This window comes from Salmo trutta, chromosome 3, assembly GCF_901001165.1.
Source record: "Salmo trutta chromosome 3, fSalTru1.1, whole genome shotgun sequence".
In the NCBI taxonomy this organism is placed as follows: Eukaryota; Metazoa; Chordata; class Actinopteri; order Salmoniformes; family Salmonidae; genus Salmo; species Salmo trutta.
In genome coordinates this window covers 74,394,137-74,404,060 of record NC_042959.1, presented here as the reverse complement: position 1 = coordinate 74,404,060, position 9,924 = coordinate 74,394,137, and the positions used below count along the sequence as shown (strand labels likewise).

The window sequence follows — 9,924 nt, the reverse complement described above, 5'->3', positions numbered from 1 at the left end:
TTTTCATTGACCAAAAATAGGAGTTTATTATTATTTGATGTTGTCATGTGGACCATATGGTAAAGGTGTTGGTGAGTTTGTGTGTGTGTGTGTGTGTGTGTGGTGGGGTTTCAGGCTGGAGGATTAGGGTGTATTTAGTGCTGTTCTCCTCTGAAGGCGACACACTGAGACGGAAACTCAACAGGATCTACAGAGAGGGAGGGAGAGGGATAGAAAATGAGGGGTAGAAAGGGGGGAGGCGAAGGAGAAAGGGGGACTCATTAGCATAGATTCAACTAATCTTCTCCAGACTTCACTTCTTCACTCTCATCATGTCTTTCCTTCTCACACCAATCTCTCCTTTTAGACATCCCTCTCTTCCTTTTCCCCATTCCCTTTGCTTTCCCATCTCCCTCTCTGTCAAACCTCCATCCCTTCTTCACTCACCTGCATCAATAGCAGCTGCATTTCATTCTCAGCGATCCTCCTGCCAACACACTGCCTGGCCCCGAATCCAAACGCCAGGGAGCGGAACCCTCCACCCCCGCAGGCCCCTCTCCAGGCCCCTCTCCAGGCCCCCCCAGGCCCCTCTCCAGGCCCCTCTCCAGACTCCTGAGCCCCCCAGCGACCAGGGTCAGACACAGATCTCACCCCAGCAGGTATGTTGTAGTTCTGGATGATGATGTCTCTGACTGGATATCTCTGGACAGTGATTCCCACTGGATATAACCTTTACCACACAGCACACACACACAGACAGACATGTACAGATTACAAATAACTATCAAACTGAAAGATATTGATCTCTAAAATGAATGCAGACATTCTCTGTACCTGAGGGTCTCCTTGACGAGTCCCTTCAGTAGTGGCGCCCCCTGCAGGGCCTTGTGGGCGTCACCGCCGGCTCTTGCCCACGCTGCCCGCACCTGACCTCTGACCTGTTCCTGCACTGCCGGGTTACGACCCAACTCATACAGGGCAAACTGCAGGGGCACCGCCGTCTGAGGATTCACACATACTCATTTTACATTCCAAGATATAAGTGGGGTAAGACACATTCTGTACACACATCGAACACACACACTGTGCAGACTGAGCTTTAGACACACACATACCACACATGCACTCACCATGTCCACTCCCCCAGCCATGAGTTCAGTGATGTTGGCTCTAATGAGCTCCAGAGACAACTGTCCTTTATCCATCAGCTGACCCAGGATCCCTGTGAACTCTCCCTCTGTACCCCCACTACCACCTCCTGCAGCCTGGGTGGAGCGCAGACGCTGGACTCCTCTCTGGATCCTTTTCTCAGCTGGGGGTAGGAAAGGGGAACAGGACAGTGAAACGGGGAAGGTGAGGGGGGACAGCAGTGAGGAGAGAGAATGAGGGAGATGAGTCAGTTCAAGGTGGGAGAAGGGTTGAGAGAACAGAAGGAGAGGGGTTGAGAGGAGAGAAGGAGAGGGGTTGAGAGGAGAGAAGGAGAGGGGTTGAGAGAAGAGAAGGAGAGGGGTTGAGAGAACAGAAGGAGAGAGGAGGAGAGAAGGAGAGGGGTTGAGAGGAGAGAAGGAGAGGGGTTGAGAGAACAGAATGAGAGGGGTTGAGAGGAGAGAAGGAGAGGGATTGAGAGGAGAGAAGGAGAGGGATTGAGAGAACAGAAGGAGAGGGGTTGAGAGAACAGAAGGAGAGGGGTTGAGAGGAGAGAAGGAGAGGGGTTGAGAGGAGAGAAGGAGAGGGGTTGAGAGAAGAGAAGGAGAGGGGTTGAGAGGAGAGAAGGAGAGGGGTTGAGAGAACAGAAGGAGAGGGGTTGAGAGGAGAGAAGGAGAGGGGTTGAGAGAACAGAAGGAGAGGGGTTGAGAGGAGAGAAGGAGAGGGGTTGAGAGGAGAGAAGGAGAGAAGAAGGGAGGGTTGAGAGAACAGAAGGAGAGGGGAGGAGAGAACAGAAGGAGAGGGGTTGAGAGGAGAGAAGGAGAGGGGTTGAGAGAACAGAAGGAGAGGGGTTGAGAGAACAGAAGGAGAGGGGTTGAGAGAAGAGAAGGAGAGGGGTTGAGAGAACAGGAGAGGGGTTGAGAGAAGAGAAGGAGAGGGGTTGAGAGGAGAGAAGAAGAGGGGTTGAGAGGAGAGAAGGAGAGGGGTTGAGAGGAGAGAAGAAGAGGGGGTGAGAGGAGAGAAGAAGAGGGGGTTGAGAGGAGAGAAGGAGAGGGGTTGAGAGGAGAGAAGAAGAGGGGTTGAGAGGAGAGAAGAAGAGGGGTTGAGAGAACAGAAGGAGAGGGGTTGAGAGGAGAGAAGAAGAGGGGTTGAGAGAGAGAAGAAGAGGGGTTGAGAGGAGAGAAGAGAGGGGGTTGAGAGGAGAGAAGGAGAGGGGAGGAGAGAAGAAGAGGGGTTGAGAGAACAGAAGGAGAGGGGTTGAGAGGAGAGAAGGAGAGGGGTTGAGAGGAGAGAAGGAGAGGGGTTGAGAGAACAGAAGGAGAGGGGTTGAGAGGAGAGAAGAAGAGGGGTTGAGAGGAGAGAAGGAGAGGGGTTGAGAGGAGAGAAGGAGAGGGGTTGAGAGGAGTGAAGGAGAGGGGAGGAGAGAAGAAGAGGGTTGAGAGAACAGAAGGAGAGGGGAGGAGAGGAGAGAAGGAGAGGGGGTGAGAGAGAGAAGGAGAGGGGTTGAGAGAACAGAAGGAGAGGGGTTGAGAGAACAGAAGGAGAGGGGTTGAGAGGAGAGAAGGAGAGGGATTGAGAGGAGAGAAGGAGAGGGGAGGAGAGAAGAAGAGGGGTTGAGAGAACAGAAGGAGAGGGGAGGAGAGAAGAAGAGGGTTGAGAGAACAGAAGGAGAGGGGTTGAGAGGAGAGAAGGAGAGGGGAGGAGAGAACAGAAGGAGAGAGGAGGAGAGAGAGGAGAGGGGTTGAGAGAACAGAAGGAGAGAGGAGGAGAGGAGAGAAGGAGAGCGCAGGAAAATAAATGGTAGTGAATCAGGGGAGAAGTGTTGTCATTACTATCATTAGTTTATCATTGTTTTATTCCTTTTGGGGATGATTGTCTTCTATGTGTCTGTCTCACCGTGGCTGAAGATGTGGTCCCATGCAGTGGCGTGTTGTGTCCAGAGGGGGGCGCGGGGGGGGGGGGGGGGGTAGAGGAGAGGAGAGGAGGGGTGGTAGCCAACATTCTCTCAACTGCAAAAATAAACTTCTGAGACTCCTGGGAGGGAGAGGTGGAGAAGAGACCGATACGCTCTCCATACAGGACATGACAACTGGCTGGAGAAAGAGAGCGAGAGAAAAATTGAGAAACAGAGGATTTTGAGATGAAGTGGAGAAAGGTAGAGAAGAAAGAAAGTGAAGATAGATATTAAGTTCAGACTCCCCCTCCATACAGTTTATCTGATGTTCTTATCAGTGGTCGACTCTACTATATCTTCCATTTCTACCCTGGATGATATTTAGATACCTTGGATCACCTAAAAGACAGACAGACAGACAGACAGACAGACAGACAGACAGACAGACAGACAGACAGGCAGGCAGGCAGGCAGGCAGGCAGGCAGGCAGGCAGGCAGGCAGGCAGGCAGGCAGGCAGACAGACAGACAGACAGACAGACAGACAGACAGACAGACAGACAGACAGACAGACAGACAGACAGACAGACAGACAGACAGACAGAACATCCATCATGTGACATCCATCCACCAGACATGTTAGTTCTACATTAGAGCCACGTCAGTCACAGGGATAGAGTTTCCATCTATCTATTCCCTCTCTGATGTAGCTAAGCAGCTGGCCCTGTCTGACTGTCATGGAATTATGGGATGCTGTCAAAGAGCATCATAATGTTTTTTTGGGTCAAACCGCAATAGCGCCGTAAACTCTCCCTAAGGCTGTGTGTGGAGTGAGCCAATCTAAAATAACTATCCCCCAACAAATACATGCATTCACACACACACACACACACACACACACACACTAATGTGTCACATTCCAAACAGGCACATCAAAGCTGCTCTCAAAGAGCCTGGTGAGAAAATTCAGAGGCCTTCCAGATAATCTCTAACAGGCTATATTTAAACATTTACTTCTACTATTCTCTCATTTCATAGGATGTGCCCTAACGGAATGCGGGTAAGAGAATGTTGATGAGAGAGCATTGATGTCTTAAGTATTTTGAAGTAAAGTCTATTTTGAAGTGAGTGAGAGAGAGAGAGAGAAAGACTGAGACAGAGGGAGAAGAGAGAGAGCGAGAGAGCGAGAGAGACAGAGAGACAGAGAGACAAATTTGACCCTAATAACTACTGGGGGATATGTGTCAAGAGCAACCTTGGGTAAATCCTCTGCATCATCATTAACAGCAGGCTCGTACATTTCCTCAGTGAAAGCAATGTACTGAGCAAATGTCAAATGGGCTTTTTACCAAATGACTGTACGACAGACCACATTTTCACCCTGCACACCCTAATGGACAAACAAACCAAAACAAAGGCAAAGTCTTCTCATGCTTAGTTGATTTCAAAAAAGTTTTTGACTCAATTTGGCACGAGGGTCTGCTGTACAAATTGATGGAAAGTGGTGTTGGGGGAAAAACATGCGACATAATAAAATCCATGTACACAAACAACAAGGGTGCAGTTAAAATAGGCAAAAACACATCCATTTCTTTCCACAGGGCTGTAGGGTGAGACAGCAATGCAGCTTAAGCCCCACCCTCTTAATCATATATATATAAATGAATTGGCGAGGGCACTAGAACAGTCTACAGTACCCAGCCTCACCCTACTAGAATCTGAAGTCAAATGTCTACTGTTTGTTGATGATCTGGTGCTTCTGTCCCCAACCAGAATGATCACATCATCATCCTCACCATCTTAAATAAGCATGCCCCTTTCAAGAAATGTAGAACCAGGAACAGATATAGCCCTTGGTTCTCCCCAGACCTGACTGCCCTTAACCAACACAAAAATATCCTGTGGCGTTCTGCGTTAGCATCGAACAGCCCCCGTGATATGACACTTTTCATAGAAGTTAGAAACCAATAGACACGGGCAGTTAGAAACGCCAAGGCTAGCTTTTTCAAACAGAAATTTGCTTCCTGCAACTCAAACTCTAAAAAGTTCTGGGACACTGTAAAGTCCATGGAGAATAAGAACACCTCCTCCCAACTGCCCACTGCACTGAGGATAGGAAACGCTGTCACCACCGATAAGCCCACTATAATTGAGAATTTCAATAAGCATTTTTCTACGGCTGGCCATGCTTTCCACCTAACTACCCCTACTGCATTCAACAGCACTGCACCCCCCACAGCTACTCGTCCAAGCCTCCCCCATTTCTCCTTCTCCCAAATCCATTCAGCTGATGTTCTGAAAGAGCTGCAAATATCTGGACCCCTACAAATCAGCTGGGCTTGACAATCTGGACCCTTTCTTTCTAAAATTATCTGCCGAAATTATTGCAACCCCTATTACTAGCCTCTTCAACCTCTCTTTCGTGTCGTCTGAGATTCCCATAGATTGGAAAGCAGCTGCTGTCATCCCCCTCTTCAAAGGAGGTGACACTCTTGACCCAAATTGCTACAGACCTACATCCATCCTACCCTGCCTTTCTAAGGTCTTCGAAAGCCAAGTCAACAAACAGATTACCGACCATTTCGAATCCCACCGCACCCTCTCCGCTATGCAATCTGGTTTCAGAGCTGGTCATGGGTGCACCTCAGCCACGCTCAAGGTCCTAAACGACACCGTAACCGCCATCGATAAGAAACAATACTGTGCTGCCGTATTCATTGACCTGGCCAAAGCTTTTGGCTCTGTTAATCACCACATCCTCATCGGCAGACTCAGTAGCCTTGGTTTCTCAAACGATTGCGTCGCCTGGTTCACCAACTACTTCTCTGATAGAGTTCAGTGTGTCAAATCGGAGGGCCTGCTGTCCGGACCTCTGGCAGTCTCTATGGGGGTACCACAGGGTTCAACTCTTGGGCCAACTCTTTTCTCTGTATACATCAATGATGTCGCTCTTGCTGCTGGTGAATCTCTGATCCACCTCTACGCAGACGACACCATTCTGTATACTTCTGGCCCTTCTTTGGACACTGTGTTAACAACCCTCCAGACGAGCTTCAATGCCATACAACTCTCCTTCCGTGGTCTCCAACTGCTCCTAAATACAAGTAAAACTAAATGCATGCTCTTCAACCGATCGCTGCCTGCACCTGCCCGCCTGTCCAGCATCACTTCTCTGGACGGTTCTGACTTAGAATTTGTGGACAACTACAAATACCTAGGTGTCTGGTTAGACTGTAAACGCTCCTTTCAGACTCACATCAATCATCTCCAATCCAAAGTTAAATCTAGAATTGGCTTCCTATTTCGCAACAAAGCATCCTTCACTCATGCTGCCAAACATACCCTCGTAAAACTGACCATCCTACCAATCCTCGACTTCGGCGATGTCATTTACAAAATAGCCTCCAATACCCTACTCAACAAGCTGGATGCAGTCTATCACAGTGCCATCCGTTTTGTCACCAAATCCCGATATACTACCCACCACTGCGACCTGTACGCTCTTGTTGGCTGGCCTTCGCTTCATAATCGTCGCCAAACACATTGGCTCCAGGTCATCTACAAGACCCTGCTAGGTAAAGTCCCCCCTTATCTCCGCTCACTGGTCACCATAGCAGCACCCACCTGTAGCACGCGCTCCAGCAGGTATATCTCTCTGGTCACCCCTAAAGCCAACTCCTCCTTTGGTCGTCTCTCCTTCCAGTTCTCTGCTGCCAATGACTGGAACGAACTACAAAAATCTCTGAAACTGGAAACACTTATCTCCCTCACTAGCTTTAAGCACCAGCTATCAGAGCAGCTCCCAGATCACTGCACTTGTACATAGCCCATCTATAATTTAGCCCAAACTACTACCTCTTCCCCTACCGTATTTATTTATTTTATTTATTTTGCTCTTTTGCACCATATTATTTATATTTTAACTTTGAACTTTCTTCAAATAACAAATCTACCATTCCAGTGTTTTACTTGCTATACTTGATTTACTTTGCCACCATGGCCTTTTTTGCCTTTACCTCCCTTATCTCACCTCATTTGCTCACATTGTATATAGTCTTATTTTTTTCTACTGTATCATTGATTGTATGTTGTTTTACTCCATGTGTAACTCTGTGTTTTTGTATGTTGTCGAACTGCTTTGCTTTATCTTGGCCAGGTCGCAGTTGTAAATGAGAACTTGTTCTCAACTTGCCTACCTGGTTAAATAAAGGTGAAATAATAATTTAGAAAAAATCTGTACATCTATCACTCCAGTATTAAGGCTAAATTGTAATTATTTTCGCCTCTAGGGCCTATTATTGCCTACCTCCCTACTCTTCTACATTTGCACACACTGTACATAGATGTTTCTATTTTTCTTTTCTTTGGTGTTATTGACTGTACGTTTGTGTTGTTGTTTTTGTCGAACTGCTTTGCTTTATCTTGGCCAGGTCGCAGTTGTAAATGAGAACTTGTTCTCAACTGGCCTACCTGGTTAAATAAAGGTGAAATAAATAAAATAAATAAAAAATAAAAAAATTTAAACCAAGGAGGGCCTACAGCAGCACCTAGAACTTCTGCACAGATCCTGTCAGACCTGGGCCCTGTCAGACCTGGGTCCTGTCAGACCTGGGCCCTGTCAGACCTGGGCCCTGTCAGACCTGGGCCCTGTCAGACCTGGGTCCTGTCAGACCTGGGTCCTGTCAGACCTGGGCCCTGTCAGACCTGGGTCCTGTCAGACCTGGGCCCTGTCAGACCTGGGCCCTGTCAGACCTGGGTCCTGTCAGACCTGGGCCCTGTCAGACCTGGGCCCTGTCAGACCTGGGCCCTGTCAGACCTGGGCCCTGTCAGACCTGGGCCCTGTCAGACCTGGGCCCTGTCAGACCTGGGCCCTGTCAGACCTGGGCCCTGTCAGACCTGGGCCCTGTCAGACCTGGGTCCTAACGGTAAATCTCAGTAAGACAAAAATGATGGTGTTCCAAAAAAGGACCAGTTGCCAGGACCACGAATACAAATTCCATCTAGACATCGTTGTCCTAGAGCACACAAAACCTATACATACCTCGGCCTAAACATCAGCGCCACAGGTAACTTCCACAAAGCTGTGAACGATCTGAGAGACAAGGCAAGAAGGGACTTCTATGCCATCAAAAGGAAGATAAAATTTGACATACCAATTATGATCTGGCTAAAAATACTTAAATCAGTTATAGGAGCCATTGCCCTTCATGGTTGTGAGGTCTGGGGTCCGCTCACCAACCAAGAATTCACAAAATGGGACAAACACCAAATTGAGACTCTGCATGCAGAAGTCGGCAAAAATATCCTCTGTGTACAACGTAAAACACCAAATAGAGCAGAATTAGGCCGATATCTGCTAATTATCAAAATCCAGAAAAGAGACGTTAAATTCTACAACCACCTAAAAGGAAGCGATTCCCAAACCTTCCATAACAAAGCCATCACCTACAGAGAGATGAACCTGGAGAAGATACCCCTAAGCAAGCTGGTCCTGGGGCTCTGTTCACAAATACAAACAGAGCCCACAGAGACCCAGGACAGGAACACAATTTGACCCAACTAAATCATGAGATAACAAAAAGATAATTACTTGACACATTGGAAAGAATTACCAAAAAAACAGAGAAAACTAGAATGCAATTTGGTCCTAAACAGAGAGTACACAGTGGCAGAATACCTGACCACAGTGACTGACTATGTACAGACTCAGTGAGCATAGCCTTGCTATTGAGAAAGGACGCTGAAGGGAGACCGGGCTCTCCTGAGTGGCGCAGCGGTCTAAGGCACTGCATCTCAGTGCTAGAGGCGTCACTACAGACACCCTGGTTTGAATCCAGGCTGTTTCCCTACCGGCTGTAATTGGGAGTCCCATGGGGCGGCGCACAGCGTAGTCCGGTTTTGGCCGGTGTAGGCCGTCATTGTAAATAAGAATTTGTTCTTAACTGACTTGCCTAGTTAAATAAAATATAAAATGACAAAAAAGAGAAGACAGGCTATGTGCACACTGCCCACAAAATGAGGTGAAAACTGAGCTGCAATTCCTAACCTCCTGCCAAATGTATGACCATATTAGAGACACATATTTCCCTCAGATTACACAGATCCACAAAGAATTTGAAACAAATCAAACATTGATCAACTTCCATATCTATTAGGTGAAATACCACAGTGTGCAATCACAGCAGCAATATTTGTGACCTGCTGCCACGAGAAAAGGGCTCCTGAGTGGCGCAGTGGTCTAAGGCACTGCATCTCAGTGCTAGAGGTGTCACTACAGACCCTGGTTCAGTGGTCTAAGGCACTGCATCTCAGTGCTAGAGGCATCACTACAGACCCTGGTTCAGTGGTCTAAGGCACTGCATCTCAGTGCTAGAGGTGTCACTACAGACCCTGGTTCAGTGGTCTAAGGCACTGCATCTCAGTGCTAGAGGTGTCACTACAGACCCTGGTTCAGTGGTCTAAGGCACTGCATCTCAGTGCTAGAGGTGTCACTACAGACCCTGGTTCAGTGGTCTAGGGCACTGCATCTCAGTGCTAGAGGCATCACTACAGACCCTGGTTCAGTGGTCTAGGGCACTGCATCTCAGTGCTAGGGGCGTCACTACAGACCCTGGTTAGATTCCAGGCTGGATCACATCCGGCTGTGATTGGGAGTCCCATAGAGCGGTGCACAATTGGCCCAGCGTCGTTTGGGTTTGACCGGTGTAGGCCGTCATTGTAAATAAGAATTTGTTCTTAACTGACTTTCCTAGTTAAATAAAGGTTAAAAAAGGGCAACCAGTGAAGAACAAACACCCTTGTAAATACAAATTTTATTTATTTATTTTCCCTTTTGTACTTTAACTATTTGCACATCGTTACAACACTGTATATAGACATAATATGACATTTATTCCTTTAGAACTTT

At 47.8% G+C, this 9,924-nt stretch overlaps 1 pseudogene; it reads right to left on the bottom strand.

Moving 5' to 3' along the window:
* Positions 1 to 9,924, bottom strand: part of LOC115189373 (cytochrome P450 11B, mitochondrial-like) — a 14,207-nt pseudogene continuing 4,283 nt past the window's right edge.